The sequence below is a fragment of the Pholcus phalangioides genome, unplaced genomic scaffold (genome assembly GCF_987345545.1).
Source record: "Pholcus phalangioides strain wild (caught in Gottingen) unplaced genomic scaffold, Ppha-v1.0 ptg000015l_1, whole genome shotgun sequence".
Lineage (NCBI taxonomy): Eukaryota > Metazoa > Arthropoda > Arachnida > Araneae > Pholcidae > Pholcus > Pholcus phalangioides.
Window position 1 is genome coordinate 78,681,797 of NW_028301608.1, and position 16,321 is coordinate 78,698,117.

A 16,321-nucleotide genomic window follows, 5' to 3' on the forward strand; every position below is an offset into this window, starting at 1 on the left:
TGTGGAAAATTAATTATTCCTATTTTCTCGAATCATATTAGCAGCACATATTTTGAATGTAAATGACGGTTCTTCAGTTTTTATGTTTGTTTTTAGTTTGTTTGTTTAAAAGAAAGTTTATTTGTGCAAGCCCTTGTTCAAGTTAAAGCCCTGGATTTACTTTTGAGTCGGAATTAAGATAGCGGATGGTTCCGATTCACGAAACTACTTTTTTCTGAAAGATAAAAAAACGAACTAATCCCATCAGTGCTATGAAATTCGATGAAGCTATTTCTTCTCCTCGATCTTTTTTTACATCTCCTTCTCCTTTTTCCCCCCTCTTATCCGTGAAGTAGTAAGCATGTCTACGAGCAGATCGTGATGCGAATAATCATCAACCTCTTGAGCTTTTGCTCTATCTTCTGCAACGAAATAAAATAATTATAATGATAAATGAACACATAAAACAGGGAGGACGTATGTTTTCTTTCTCTCGGCTACTTACAAAAACAGATTACATTTCACTTAGTCATTCTTCGATGGGCCTACGGATTATTTTATGTTTATTCATATCTTTCGACCTCTGGAAGCACAAATTTGTAACTATAGTCACAATCTCGGAACCAACCATTGTAACTTGGTAACTTGTATGTTTTATAGGGTGATTGAAAATATAAATTCAATCATTAACCATACGAAATGGGTGAAGGATAAGAAATTTTTCATGACCAAATGTTATCCTGTGGCAGACATTGCCTATCTTACTGTTATACGTGGTGGATATTATAGACGGCCCATACGTGAATCCTTGTGAAAAACTTATATAGTGCTTTTAAATTGCATTTTATTTTCTTAACTTCATACACAAGAGCATTTTAACATGAATTTGCGAAAATAACAGTTCTTCCGGACAAAGTGTTATCTTGGGCACATATTCACTTCAAGTACTAATATCAATCTCCATACCGATCTTCATACGTCGAAAAATCGTAATGCCTAATGTCATCATGATGAGGGTTCTTATGCATCTGATGCACCCGGCCGTACCCGGGTGGACCCATGCATCAAAAGGGTCCATATCAAGTTCTTAAAACCTTGAAAGACATATAAAGATAATGTTTGATAACAATTGATATATTTTGATAACAATTGATATATTTTGATAACATATACGAAGATTTCGACAGATGTCTGACGCGAAGATTAAGTAAGGAAAGAAAATTCAACTGCTTCTGCGGGTTATCGAACCCAAGCCTTCTCATTTGCCGGATAAGCGCACCAGACCACTATACTACAAAAGAAACGAACGCTGAACGGGACCATACATGGGCAGCCAGTCCTTTTTCACGCCAATGCTCACATTGCCCTCATATGGCGACTTATCCGATGATGTGATGTCACTCTCCGCTGATTTATCTTCGCATTAGTCAGCCTTTGCATGAATGGCAGAGAGTGACATCATCACACAACACACACACATCTTCGAACGCATTATATCTAGCTATCTGTTCTATCAATTCATTTCGTTTGATAGGATGATACGATCGAAAATGCCGCAGCAAAAAACAGCTCCAAAAAGAAGAGTACATAAGATTTCTAAAAAGTGATAGGGAGAAGGAAATGTGTGCTTTGAAAGTTGGCTGTGCTTTGTTTGATTTTTCAATTATTTCTACAGATATATTTTAGTTGACTCATATTTAGAATACGATTTTGAAAAAGAACTGCGATTTTCATAATTTTTAATTAACGTTATTAAATGTTTGGTTGGTTAATATGTTTATTACATTACATTTTTATATTACATTATATTTTTATATTACATTATATGTTTATATTATATTATATGTTTATATTACATTATATGTTTATATTATATTATGTTGTTATTACATTATAATGTTTTCACAACATTGTGCATGCTTTCACATGTTTTTTATCTTCTTAGCTGACATATGTGATATATATAGAGTTTATCTGTGTTTTTTTAACCAACGACAGGTTAAACAGCGTGAAACTTTTATCAAAACTTCTTCTCTGCCATTAATCCATGCAATCACAAAATTTACATAGCGAGTTGAATATTTTGCAACAAAATGCATAGTAGACTGGTTTTATTTAAACACACAAGAACAACGCATTCGATAAAACGTTAAAAGCAAAGCCTTGCATAAATTAATAAGAAAAATGTATATTTTATTATATTTTTCGTATCACTGTGACATTCATACCAAACTAATAGATCAGTAGAATCAGAAAACGGCAACATAAGAGAAAAACATTATTTCACATTATATTCCCATACAATCCCAAAAAATTACTTTGATTCGTCGTAATGAAAAGCTTTTAGGTATCTCACTTCTCTTTGCCGTGGAAGCGTGAAGAAATGATAAAAGCTTTTAAAACCTTCTTCTCTCTTGATTAATGGTAATACAAAAAGCGGAATTTACTGATAACAATTCGTTCTCCTCGGTTATTGTTTTTTTTTTCCTTGCTTTTCAATTTGAAAACATTTCCTGCATTTTTTAATAGAAATTCTTCGTTGTCTCTCTCTCTCTCTTCTCTTTCGTTTACTAGGTAAATGGGAAATTGTAAATATTTTATTGTATCAGAAAGTGAAAAAATGTTGACAGTATTTTAACGAAACTTCTTTTTTTTCCGAGTCGTGTTCAAAACAGAAAAAAGTAAAACGGTATTTCTGACTATCAAGTTTGTGTCACGTAATATTCCGCCGATACGAGACATGTTCTGAAAGTAAGTTTCGTCTGTGTTTTTCAAAGGCAAGATTTCTTACAAACACGAACACGTAAAGTACCAAAACACAAAGCAATGTTTTGACTAATTTAAGCGTATTCTCCACCGACATGGATACTCTTGTCTATTTAAAAGTCTCTCCACAGAGAGCAATCAGGAGTTCAAAATTCACGCAGGCAAAATAACCTGCCGAGTCGTTTGCTTTCGAACTCCGAAGACACATGGGAGCACTTCTTAAACACAAAACAGACATTCCTCAGGAACAAACCTCACGTTAGGTACAGAAAGCATACACGACACATTCGGACATGCCCAATTCGTTAGAATTTCCTCAGAAGAATATGTACGAGATACGTGCGTGGCTTAGTAGCATTAGTAATAATCTACTTGAAGAGATCTTTCTCTCAAAACTCCGTGCACTGTGAATTGACGAATTCTTCAGAATCTGTTGAACTTCTGCATTGCTTGTAAAATGATATCGCGACAGCTCTGACCCTTGATTATTCATCCATTTAACGGCGTGGGCATCGAAAATGCTTGGTATATGGTTATAGATATCAGTCACACACTTCCAACGAGCCTACTTTTAACGTACGACAACACGCATTTCATTTTTTGACCACGTATCTCACTGCCATATTGTTTGCAACTCAACTGAGTTTGGACGCGCCTGTCGACTTCTAGTTAGCCGTACATTCACGTCATACACATTTCTCTGAGGAACTTGTAATGGTTCGGTACATGCAGGAATATATGTGTGTCTAAGTTTGTGTGACCCCTGTGTTATTTTTGTTATTCTTGATTCGAGTTCTTGATGGTGCTGCCATCTGCCTCCCATGTTTTGAATTGAAGATAGTAAATGCTTGAATTTTCGTACTATGTAAGTATCATGTTGTGCGTGTACAGATCAGGCAGACCTGTACGGAGAGAATTTTTCAAGTGAGGAACTAGCTCGAATTTGCACCTCGAAGTTGGAAAACTTTAGAAAACCAACTACAGCCGACCATCACTGTGCTGCCGATAGAGTTCGAACCTGAATCTTCACGATGACAGTGCAGCACTATGGTCACACGACACGCCTGTCCACTACATATCTTCCTCCTAACACTCCGAACACGCTCTCTTCACTGTCAGTCCTCTAGTCATGCGTTGGAAACCAGGTGGCATGTATAAATGATAGTACAACCCGAAACAAGTATAACTCTGACAATATAAATAGGTTAAGGCGACGCATAAACGCACGCGCGCAGTACGTTTTGGCATATAATAGGAATTCTGCACAGGAATGTTTAATAGGTGCATGTACGGTTAAGTAGTACATAGTAGTCATGCATTCGACAGAGAGTCAAAAATGTGTTGACTTTGTTTTTGACCCATTATGATAATTCCCCTTTCAGCTATCTCTTCCCGAAAGTTACTTTCGGAAAACGTCACTCACAAATAATTTTTTTATAAGAAGACAAAAATGATAAATATCCTACGATTCTTCGTTTAATTTAAAAATGGAAGCAAATTGCAGAGAAACAAAGTATTGAATGAAACAAGAATTTCGATGAGTGCAAGAGATTATATATCAGAATTTGATCATTTTCATTTTCCGAAGTGAATGTGATCATCACTTTTTCTCGTGTGCTTGGCTGTAGAAAAGACTCGGGAGAGTGTGTTCTCCAATCATAATCGCATATGTATTACACGAACAAAGTTTTCTAATATCATTAAAAATAGAACCATTCATTTTGGAGAACATCTACAGCATTGATAGAACTGAAGCTGAAAAAAGTGTGCGAGTGGAAGGAACATTAGTTTAAATGGAAGCTCGGTTTGAAATAGATGCAGAAGCGAAAGCAAAGTAAAGCCGTAAATCGTGGAAATTTATTACTTTCTGCAATTCGAGAATTTCCAAAACACAAAACTGTTGTTGTTTCTTCCATTTCCGAACCCTCTAAGCTTTCCTCCAAACTTTCCGCAGCAAGAATAGCTTCTTATTCTGTTGACAAGATGAATAATTCGTTTGAACGAAAGCATTTTCACTTCGAAATTCCACAGCTGTTACTGTCAAAGCATACTTCTGAAAAGATCATCCTCTTTCTCCTGCTATCTCTGACTGCGTCCTTCATTCTGCTCGCCTGAGAAAGAGAAACCTTGTGTTCAGCTCCTGAAACTCTTTTCAAAAATATTGCAAAATTTGGCGAACGTATCGTAGGCAGAAATTTGCGAATACTTACGTAGTAATATTGCGTTCTCAAAAATATTTAAAAAAAATGTTGCGTTTCCCGGTATGTATAACGTTGAATTTCCTATTACACGAGAAACTTTTTCTACTGAGTAAGACGATAGTAATCTTGTAAAAAGTATTTCTTACATATTCCCCACAGAATCCAAAAAAAATATTTATATAGTCATTCAGAAAAGGTACTAAACACATCCGAAATCAAATATAAGTTTTTCAAAAAGATGTGTACTGATAATCACAAATAGGAATGGTTGACATAATGGGTTTGACGTGAATCCGTCTTTCAAATCATCTGACAAAACTGGATGTATCCTCAAAAAGTCGCGCAATAATTTAAACTCTCAATATCTCAGGAAGTTATCAGAATCTATCAGTGTTTTTAATATAAATAGGTATATTTCATTTAGGCGAATCTAATGATATTACTCTGTTTTTAATATAGCTCTTCCGTTCTAGGCACCAAAACCATTGCCCGCATTCGTAACAAACTATTTTACTCTATTCCTCAAGAGGTTCGCAACGCTAGTAGAAGGTAATGGTATCATCTGTTAGCCATTCTAAAGACAAATTCAATAATGCCCATTTCTTTGAGTCAGTACCTACACGCGATTCCAAGGTACAAAGAATGTATTCCCGTCAAAACTTATGGTTGCGTCTATGAGAGAGACCCAGCCTACCCAAATTTTTTCAACCTAAGAATAGTTTCATACGCACGATATACTTAAGTAATTTAAGGATAATAGAACCAGGAACAAGTGTTGAACCAGTGCTGGAAAAGTGTCCAAAAATTTACATGGCCGTCTTAAAATAATGCACGCCCTGATTAATATTTTATATGCTAGCGTGGGACAAAAATACCTGCTAAATCATGGTTTTTACGTGTTAGGCAATAGATTTGTCCGGCCCTGTATTGATTTCATTTCAAATCTAGAAACATCGTAATATGTCTCAAATGTGTTTCCACTGTTAATGACAATGGTAGGAGAAATATGAACATGTCGTTTACTCATCTGGCTGTGCTCTCTAGTAATTTTTAAACTAAATAGACCTTGTAAATGTAAATATGTAGTTGCAATTCATTGTCATGCTAAGTATATAATGATCGCAAAAAACCATTCTTACTTTTTTTCTCTTCAGTTGCAGTTATTCTATATTTATCACTAGAGCCCAGATTATAAATAAATGCAGAAGTGCATAAGCAATTGCGCATTTTAACACTTTTTGTAGTTAGTGCGTATAAACGCATTAAAATCACCGAAAATTTGGAATAAGTGCATATTTTTAGCATTTTTCCTATTTTTTTAATCGCATTATACTAATGTTTTCTCAAGATTATTTTCGTCTTTTTCATTTTGCAAATGTAAACATATTTCTTTAATTTTTTCAAGGGAGTATTGCACTATTCAGTATTGTTCAATTTCGAACATATTTTTAGGCATTTTTAAATGCATATTTTCCCACAATGCATGTTTTTCTTCATTTTTTTCGAATACCTTTTTTTGGTGCTACTGCTTATATTTTTTTCTTTTAGTCCGTACTTCAATGTTTTCAATATGAAAATTTTTGATTTTTCACTTCTGTGGGTGCATATTTTTCTTTTTTAGGTCATAATTCTGCACGTTCAAATGGAGGTTTTTCCCCCTCATATTTTTTCCCTCCAACGAAAATGAAGCATTTTTGGAAATACATTTTTCAGAAATCCCTATATATTCCTTTTAGGGCATATTGAAGAGTTTTTAAGACATTTTTTTTATTTTGTTATGCATATTTCGGATTTTAAATGAATGTTTCGACATTTTTAAATTCATATTTCAGAATTTTTAAATGTATAGTTTACAATTTTTATGAATTTGTCCATTTTTTGGCACATTAAAATGCTTTTTTTTCATTTCCGAGGGTTTTTTTTTTTCATTTTTAGTGCGATACTTCGGCATTCTTAAATTTTCGTCTTTACCATAACTTTTTGTCATTATGGATTTGTTTTCATTTTTCGCATTTCCGGGACCAGTGAATTTTCGAATATTTGTGATTTCTGAGTTTCATTTCGTATACGTATTTTTATTTTATTGTTCATTTTTATGTGTGTTCGGTGGAATTTTTTCCCTATTTTATTGTGATTTTTAATTTCACATTTTTGTTCATTTTTCTTTGCGGTCGTTTAAACTATTTTATTAATTTTTTTCTAATTAGTGCCATCGTTTCATACATTTTCCTCTTTGCTTGCTTGTGTTTCGTGACTCCTATCAATTTTACCGATTTTACTGATATGCTTTTCACAGCCATTTATAATACTTAATAACTATAACAATAAGCAAGGAAAAATTGTTTATGAACATCACCAAACACTATGACTGTGCAGTTTGCATTGATGTTTAGATACATACAAATATTTTTATATAGGTTTAAATCAAATGGTATCTTTCGACATCGATGAAAGCGATGAAAACAAGAATTGTTTTTCTCCTTTCGTAAAAACATTCATCAGAATGAATCAATTGTTACTTAAAGCTTTAATTATTATTCTTCCGCCAAGCAGTCGAGTGGTTGGCGTGTTAGCTTATCTCTTTGCAGGTCTGGTTCGAATCCCAGTTCAGGCATGAATGTCTACAAACACTAAAAAATTTCCTGGACAGATTACACCGATCTCTTGGGAATGCGTGGAGATAACGTTATATAAAATAATAGAATTATTTTATCGCCATTATTAATATATTGTTCTTCAAACCGTAATGTAATGCACTTGAATTTTTTTCAGACAATTTAAAGTTTGGAAAATTACTTTTCAGTCAGCTTCTAAGTTTCCATTCTTAAAAACTGTTGGATGAATTCTAATTTTACATTTACAAAGTTGGGTTGAGTGACAGATTATTTTATATAATCACTGAAGAAAGAAGGGAAAAGCTAAATATTCGAAAAATTCTACAAATATATGTACAAGTTTCATCATAGATTTGCCAAACATGAAAGGCTTTGCGATGTACCGATGGGAAAAGTATTTATTTCATAGAACTTTGTATCGCATTGTGAGTAATGCTTTGAACATTTTTAAAAATGATTTTGTGAGAGAGGATTTAAATGAAATGTTCGGATGCAACCAATAAATCACAATGCGGATGGGCTGTTTGTTTCATGTGGAAACCATTGTTTGTTTCATTGGCTGTAATACGTGGTTTTTCAAGTTTCCAGACGTTTCTTACTTCTTTTCTGCCCATTTCGACACTAAGTAAATGTAAGAATAAATTCTTAAAAAATATTTTTTTTTCACCAACTGGGATTCCAGAGAGTTGCTTCTCGGAATCATATCAGAATAGATCGAAGTACTGCAGAACAGAGAGGAGGAAAAAAAAGAAGATATCATAGGAATGGAATTTGAATAAATCCGTGATTCATATTTCTTTCATTTCATCTTTTTGTGTTCAAACACAATTCCACGTTCGATTCCAATCGTGTTTACGAATACAGAAGATGAAAGAATCGGATTCTTCGTGAAATTTCCACGATGTTCTCAATGGACAAAAATAAAAGTTTCAATCATCTACAGATGTTGTGTAGCGGGAAAGGAAGCATAATATACTTTTAACGAAAACTTCACTCCAGGTTCATATTTTCAAATCATGTCATTGAAGAATGAAATCGAATAAACAACATTATAAATGTAATGATGTTTTGTTGAAAATCATAAATTGAAGTTCCATCTCTATAAAATGAATGATTCAAAAATTTCATTTTTAAAATAGAATTTTTAAGACAAAAGAAATCAGAAAATATACAAAATTTTCCGGTTTAACCTCCAAGTAAAATACATTGGCTAACAAAAATGATTCATTCCGGAATCACAGTGGTTAGAAGAAATGTGGTTATCCACAGGTTTCTATGAAAACTCGTTTAATTCGTTTTAGAAACTGCCAATATTTCAAAGTAACTTCCATAAAACACTAAGAAGTACTACAAAAAAATAAAAAAGTGACCAGTGCTGAGATCAACAACTTCACAATTGGATGAATGAGAATCCAATCGAAGATAGAAAAGACTAAGCATCTTTTTATTTTACATTATGCAGTCAGATTCGTGAGCCACTGTGAAAACAAAAAGCGTTTGAGGTGCTGTGCTCTGAGATATACAGTGATACCTCGGCTTACGAACTTTTCGGCTAACCAAGATATGTTTCGTGATTTTACTGTCTTAGCTAACGGACATTTAGTTGATATCGATGCACGAGTTGACGTCAAACAGCCTCGTCGTGAGGTGAATTTTCGCACCAATCATTATCAGGATTATTACTGTCACTCGAGCCCGCATGTCCACCTCGGAATATTTTCCAGATGTACCTCGACTTCTCTTTCCGAAAGTTTTTGAATTGTTTTATGTAAAATGAAAGATTCAGCTAATATAAAATGCATTGAAAAAACATAAAGGAGTCTATGTTTCGAGATTACATGTTCTTTCAGTGCAAGACGCTTTGTATCAAATTGAACAATCGGAACATTGTAGGAGCTTATCTTTTCCCATCAGCATGTATCAGATATACTGTAGAAATGAGCTGACCAAATCACAAATGGATGAGGACATGAACAAACTCAAGAAATCGATCAGGGTTGTGTCATTGTAGTATACATAGTGAGTTGGGTACATAATGAAAATAAAAAGATCTTCCAGTAAATTCTCATTTATCCAAGTTTGAAGCTTTTCTGGGCCTTCTGTAAGTTTTCGTTCCTTTTATAGCTCTTTGGTGTTAACCACCTTGTACCACTTTTTTCTACGGAATTTCTAACGAATTTCTAACATTGGTACATGCTGGAGTGTGCGTGTACGTGTTCTGAACCTAAACTGAAGTTTGTCTCTGTTTAATGCGTATTAATCTGTGCTATGTGTATTGCTGCCATCTGCCATCAATTTTTCTAACTATGAGTGAAGTGTAATGATTAAATAGTTGTACCGTCGTAGGCCTGTCGCTCTCTGTGGCGAGACCTTTGGGCGGAGAGATCGGCTCGCATTTGCGCCTCGAAGTTGGGAACCACAGAAAACTAACCGCCACTATTTGGCTCGACTAACAGCCGCGACGCAGTTTAGGATCACGACGTGGCTGTTTTTTGTTAGCACATGCATCCACGTCAACTAAATTATTCGTTAGCCGAGGCAGAAAAACGTAAAGAAAGAAAAAAATCGTCCGTCAGCCGAGGTATCACCGTATACAATAAGAATGTATAATCAAATAACTTATTCAATTTCTAACTTTATTCCCCCCGTTTTAATAGCAAATAAAATTTACAGAAAACAAATAAATAACATTTAAGCTCAGATAGGATCAGTTTCTAAAGTCTGGAGAAGCCGAGAGTATTTTTTTCTTAATCTTATTTCTTTTTCCTTCTCATTCTACTAAAGGCGAGATCTTTCTTCTCGTTCGGTATCTGGCCAGAAAAACGTTTGGGGAAAAAAGTTTGACCCAGAGTTTTCTTTGCTTCTTTTTTTTTTTTTGGCGTGTTCAACAATGAGAGGCTGACTTCTTGTATAGCCCTTCAGATGCAGGCGGGAGATTCTCAAGAATCCTAATGGACTTTCTGAGGTGAAGCTTTCATTCTTTCCTTGACGCTGGAATTTCAAGTCCGTACAAGAAAGAAGAAAAAAACAAACAAACACGGTTTTACTATTTTTATAATTTATTCCTTCTTTTTCCTCGTTTTTTTGTTCCAAAGTTGCTTTAAAGTTTTTAACAGTTATTTTTCTTTTCTTTTACTCTTTTTTTCCTCTAGAATCCGTGCCTCCAACGCTTGGTGAAATCCTCAAGGATTCATTATTTTCTTAATTTACGTTTACATTATTAATTCATCCTAAACCATTTCGGCTCTCTTCGTTTCAATTGGTGAAGGTTCTACTATATTGTAATACCACTTTTTTCCCATATGAATTCATATACGGTATATGTTACAGTAAATGTGATCGGTCATTTCACATAATAAACGGTTTTTTGGTGTGCATACTTTCCAATCAACTTGGTTAGTTTGGCAAATTTATCCCTTTTAGAGACGATTATGTATAATAACCAAATGTCGTTGGCAAATTTGATAAATACTTGAAATTTATCGCCCTTATCTGTGATTATGTATAATGCCTTGTGCTGGTACCCTAATTGGTGAACTCGATAAATATGAAAAAAATTCCGAAAGAGAGTCTAGTATGTGTGATGAATATAGTTGGACCCTGATATAATGATAACTAATTTTACGATTGTACCCCGATATAGTGATGCATTACATGTATGAATGATCATATATAGTGTATCATATAGTATGATTTATCATGTTTACCAACGACTCGACGCTTGGGTATGATGCATAATTACCCCTGAAAGTGATTAATTTGGGAAATTTATCGAATTTACCAACGCCGCTTGGGTGCTATGCATAATCGCTGGTAAAAGTGATAAATTTTTTTTGTACTTATTAAATTTACCAACGACGCTTGGGTACTACAAGTAGGCCGATGAAAGTGGTAAATGTTTAAGGAAATTTACCAAAGTGTTCGCCGATTACTCATAGTTATTGGTTTATTATGTATATGTTACGGTAAATGTGAAAAATCGGTTATTATACCAGTTAAGCATAATAACCAGTTATTATGCATATTTACCAATTGTCTTGTAAGTTTGATAAAAATTTATCGCTTTTACCGGTGAATATGTATAATGCCCAAGCGTCATTGGTAAGTTTGATAAATAATAAAACTGCAGATTATGCATAATACCGAAGCACCATTGGTAAATTAGATAATTAGATGCGAGCAGCGACAGGGCACCTGCGTGTTGAAAATGAAGAGCACAGTGAAGACGAATAATAACAAAGAATCTTTAATGTCGAAAACTTTGAAATAAATGCTCAGATTAGCGACCAACCAGCGTCAATACGGGCGTCACATCGGTGACGGAGTGAATCGCGTGCACGTCGGAATATTTCTAGCATTTCACGAATGTCTGCAGCTGCGACGCTAATTCGAGAGACCAAGTTCTCTGGTGAGTCTATGGCCGTCTTGTAAACGACGCTTTCCAATTCTATCCAGACGAAAAATATCCAGGATCGGGAGATGTGGGAGCCGAGTGGCGGGCCTCCCCACTCCAGGGAAAGCACTCTCTCGAGGCTCGCCGCTTGCTTACCGACCCCACATTGTATGGTGAAAGTTGTTTATCTTGGTGAGTTCTATCACCCCTTACAGTTCTGACCATTAGTTTAGTTACATCCTGTATAATTTTTTATTTATTCATATTCGTATTTTTTTTTTTTCGTGATGAAGTCCAACCATTGGTTTTCTGTATGTTCTACGTTTTTGTTATAGAATCTCCTCACTAAATTCACTTCAGTTACTCACTTACACGCTATTTTTATTTTACTTTTCAGAACTGGGCATATTTAGACCTCGCAACAATTCGAATGTTCAACCCCGAAAAAATTTCATACTGTACCAATTCAGAAGAAACAAAGAACTTCTATCCAAAACTATAACTCTTCAAAATTTGAGGCCATAAATTCGTTAGTTATGTGCTAATATCTCAAGCCACCATGTTCAAACGCTAATTTATTTAAATATTTTTTTTCGTTTGTGGAATTTATTTTTTTTTTAAAGCTTTGAACTATTAAAATGTTATATTCACAAAGACGCTCTTTATTTTCTGGTTTCTCTTTCTAACAAAAAACTGTGTTTTAAAGAGAACGGGTGTAAATATTGATTACCATTAAAAAAAAGAGGAAAGGGGAGTAGAATTTTTTATTTTTTTTGGTGCTTTTCGTGGTATTGGAACTAGAGTCAACCTCTAGCCCAAAACTTTAAAATCCGATTTAGTTCGTCTTTGTAAAACATACAAACATATACATGGCATATTCAGCTGTAAGAAAAGTTACGACTTTTTTTTTTTTTGAAGCAGCAGCTCTGCTTGAAACTCAATGGCCGTAACGTAATGGACGAAACAATTTTTTTTAGAAATAAGTGCTTTGCTCTTTTACGATTTTCAGAGATCCAAAGTACGATCGGAAAGAATTTATAGACTGGAACATGAAATCACGCGAGCCTATAAGGATTTTTAAGCTGCTAGAAACTCTTTGATCTGATATGTATCAGGCAAATTTACGAGTTGGGTTGTAGAAATCGTTTTCGATTCGCATTAAAAATAAAATTTTCTTCCTGAACTGTTTTTCGTTCATGTTTTTCGCTATTAGATCAGTTGGTCTGACGACAGGTGGATGAATGAGGCCAGAATAGATGTATACTAGTTTTAGAGGTATTTTCTTTATCTCGGTCGAGACAGGAATAGTCATTTTATTCTTAAGTTATATTAGTACAATAAATTATATTCTTTTGGGTATTCTAACAGTTGTGTATGGCGTACGTACGTGCCTTCAAGTCCTCCACTATGTATTTATTTTCCGTTTATTATACGTAAATTTTTATATAGGTCTTGTTCAAAATTTATATACTTATATCTATCGTTGGTTTGTATTGCTTGTTCTATGCTTTGTAACTTTCTACAAGAAATTCTCCGGGAAAGACAAGATTGAGGACATGGTTATATAGGGGTGAATTGACACAATTTTAAGTGACCCTCGACTTAATGAATCAGTTAAGCCAAGGCTTTCATTCGTTAGGTCGACAGAAATAGTTTTATGGGGGGGGGGTGTGATTAGCATAAATACATCAAACTTTGTTATATCAGGGGCTGATTCTATGCACACAAGAACTTGAAAAAATTCGATAGATCGGAGATTTGCTGAAATTAGAGTTCATAATATCGCGCGCGCGGGCTACGATCGTGAATTTTATTAGAAGAGAGTTCATTATATCGAGTTGACATCGTAAAACTTGTTAAATGAGAAATTATTGTATCAGGATACAATAAAAAAAATTGTTGACTAGGAAATAGGAGCTCTTTATATCGAGGTCAATTGTAAAATTCGCTAAATAGGAGTTTGTTTAGAGGGGGGTCTGATTTTATATGAACAAAAGCTTGTAAAAATTCGTTAAATCAAAGAATTTGTTGAATGTTAGTTCGTTCTATTGGGGTTTGATCGTAAAATTAAATTTGTTGAATAGGAGCCCATTATATCGAGGTCCAATTTAGAACTTTGTCAAATAGGAGTTATTTTAGGAATGTTCGGAAAAATTCGTTAAATCAGAGTTTATTATATTCTGTTTAGACTCTGGCTCACAAGTACGGTCAACTAAATAATAAATTTTATGACTGCAATGTGTAACAGATTTATCATATTTACCTATACGAAATCTGGATTATGCATAATAACCAGCAAATGTGATGAATTATGTACGATTTATTGTGTTTACCAACGATGCTTGGGTACTATGCGTAACCACAGGCAAAAGTGATAAATGTAAATGGGAAGTGAGGAATTCAAATGGAATAGAGAGAGAGAGAAATTTATTAAACTTACTAAAATGGTCGACGATTACGCATAACATCTGGCTATTATGCACGATAATGGAATTTATCACATTTACTGTAATATAGATATACATAAATGTGCAATGGTAAATCGAATTTTTTCACAAGGGTCTAGTTTTCCTGCCGTTTGACAAAAATAGCAAAGAAGTGGCTTTTCAGGGGCTCTCTTTCCCATTCGATACACTACGGGTATTAGTACAGATGAAAAGAAGAAAAATTATTGATAATTCATTCTATACTTACATTTTGCATTCCCGAGGTGCTGGTTTTGATTAATTAGATCAAGTTCCTTATGCGTTTTCCAATGATAAATACGAAAAAAATCTTCAGAATCAACTCGCCTACTAATTATTCATCGTAAACATCGATGTATTAACTTAGCATTCGATTCCCAAACGTAAAATCAGTAAATGTTTAATTTGTAATGATTCTTTTTCAATGGATCATTTCTTAAATTCGATTTTGATTTCTTTTTGTAAAAAACACCAATGTGTAAATATTTACTTAAATTAAAAATCAGTGAATGAAAGGTATAGAAAAACAGTGGCACAGACAAGATAACAGATGTATCCTAAATGGCTACTACTACTACTACTAAACCACACATGTGTACCTCGTTCATATTCCTGTGCGGAACCTCTAACGAATTGGTGCATGTGGGAATGTGTGTGTACGTGAAGTGAAACCTGACGTAAAGTTTGTTTCTGTGTAATGCTTCTTATCTGTAGTGCTGCCATCTGCCACCAGTTTTTCTAAATACGAGTGAAGTGTAATGATTGAATAATTAATCGTTGTAGGCATGTTGCTCTCTGTGGCGAGACTTTTTAATGGGGAGATCGGCTGGCATTTGCGACTCGAAGTTGGGAACCACAGGAAACCAACTTCAGCCGACCACCACTATGGCGACGGTGGGGTTCGAACCCGGATCCTCGCGATGCGAGTCCGTCATTATGACCACTCGACCACCACAACGGCCTCCTAAATGGCTGGATGATACAAGTTAAATTTAGAGAAAGATGTACTCTCCACTTGTTAATACAAGATGTACAGAAAAACTGGCTAATTTTCAAAAAATTACATGTTTCTAAGTGCAATATTCGCTGAGATATTTGGATTCAAAAATCGGAGAACAGTATGGGAAAGAGCAGTATAAATGAGGAAAAAAAGCGTTGTTTGTTAGTTTATGTTGTTCTTTCCTAACTTATCTCCGATTTTGGAATCCAAATATCACAGCGAATATTGAAATTAGACACATGGGAATTTTTTATTGGCCTCAAGAGAGACAGGGCAACAACTTTCTAATTAGAAAACAGGGGAACCGTATAAGCATTTAGATTTTTTTATTTTATGACACACTGTATTTCCGTTCCTGAAACTGGTGCAGAACATATACAGAAACATTTTGAGCATTTTTTGAACCTGGAACCATACGTGTCGATGATGGGTTGGTGAGATGAAGGCCAAATTAGGACTTACAGGACACCCCACATAAAATCACTAAGAAACTCGATGAAAAAATATTGTATTTAAAAATATTAATTTTTTTTTTTTCAAATGACTTTTCAGAGCGGGATCCACATTTCAATAATTTGCGCTCGGAAACTGTATAAAAAGTTACTTTCTAATTATTTTTTTATGTAAACGACCTCTCAAACACATTTAAGGATTTTAAGTAACTGTACATCATTTGAAAACTTTTGTAATTGAAGTCTTTTGAAAAACGTCTTAATTTTGCAATTGAAAGTGTGTTTCTAAAATCAACGGTTGCGGAGATATCGGCCGTGCAAACAATTTTCGGACAGCCAGTATTTTATTCAAATTTTTAAATTGATTCTTAACCATTGTTAATATCTAACTATTTTGAGTTTTTCTAATGAAAGTGCGCACCCGAAATAGAAAATCAATCAGATCACACA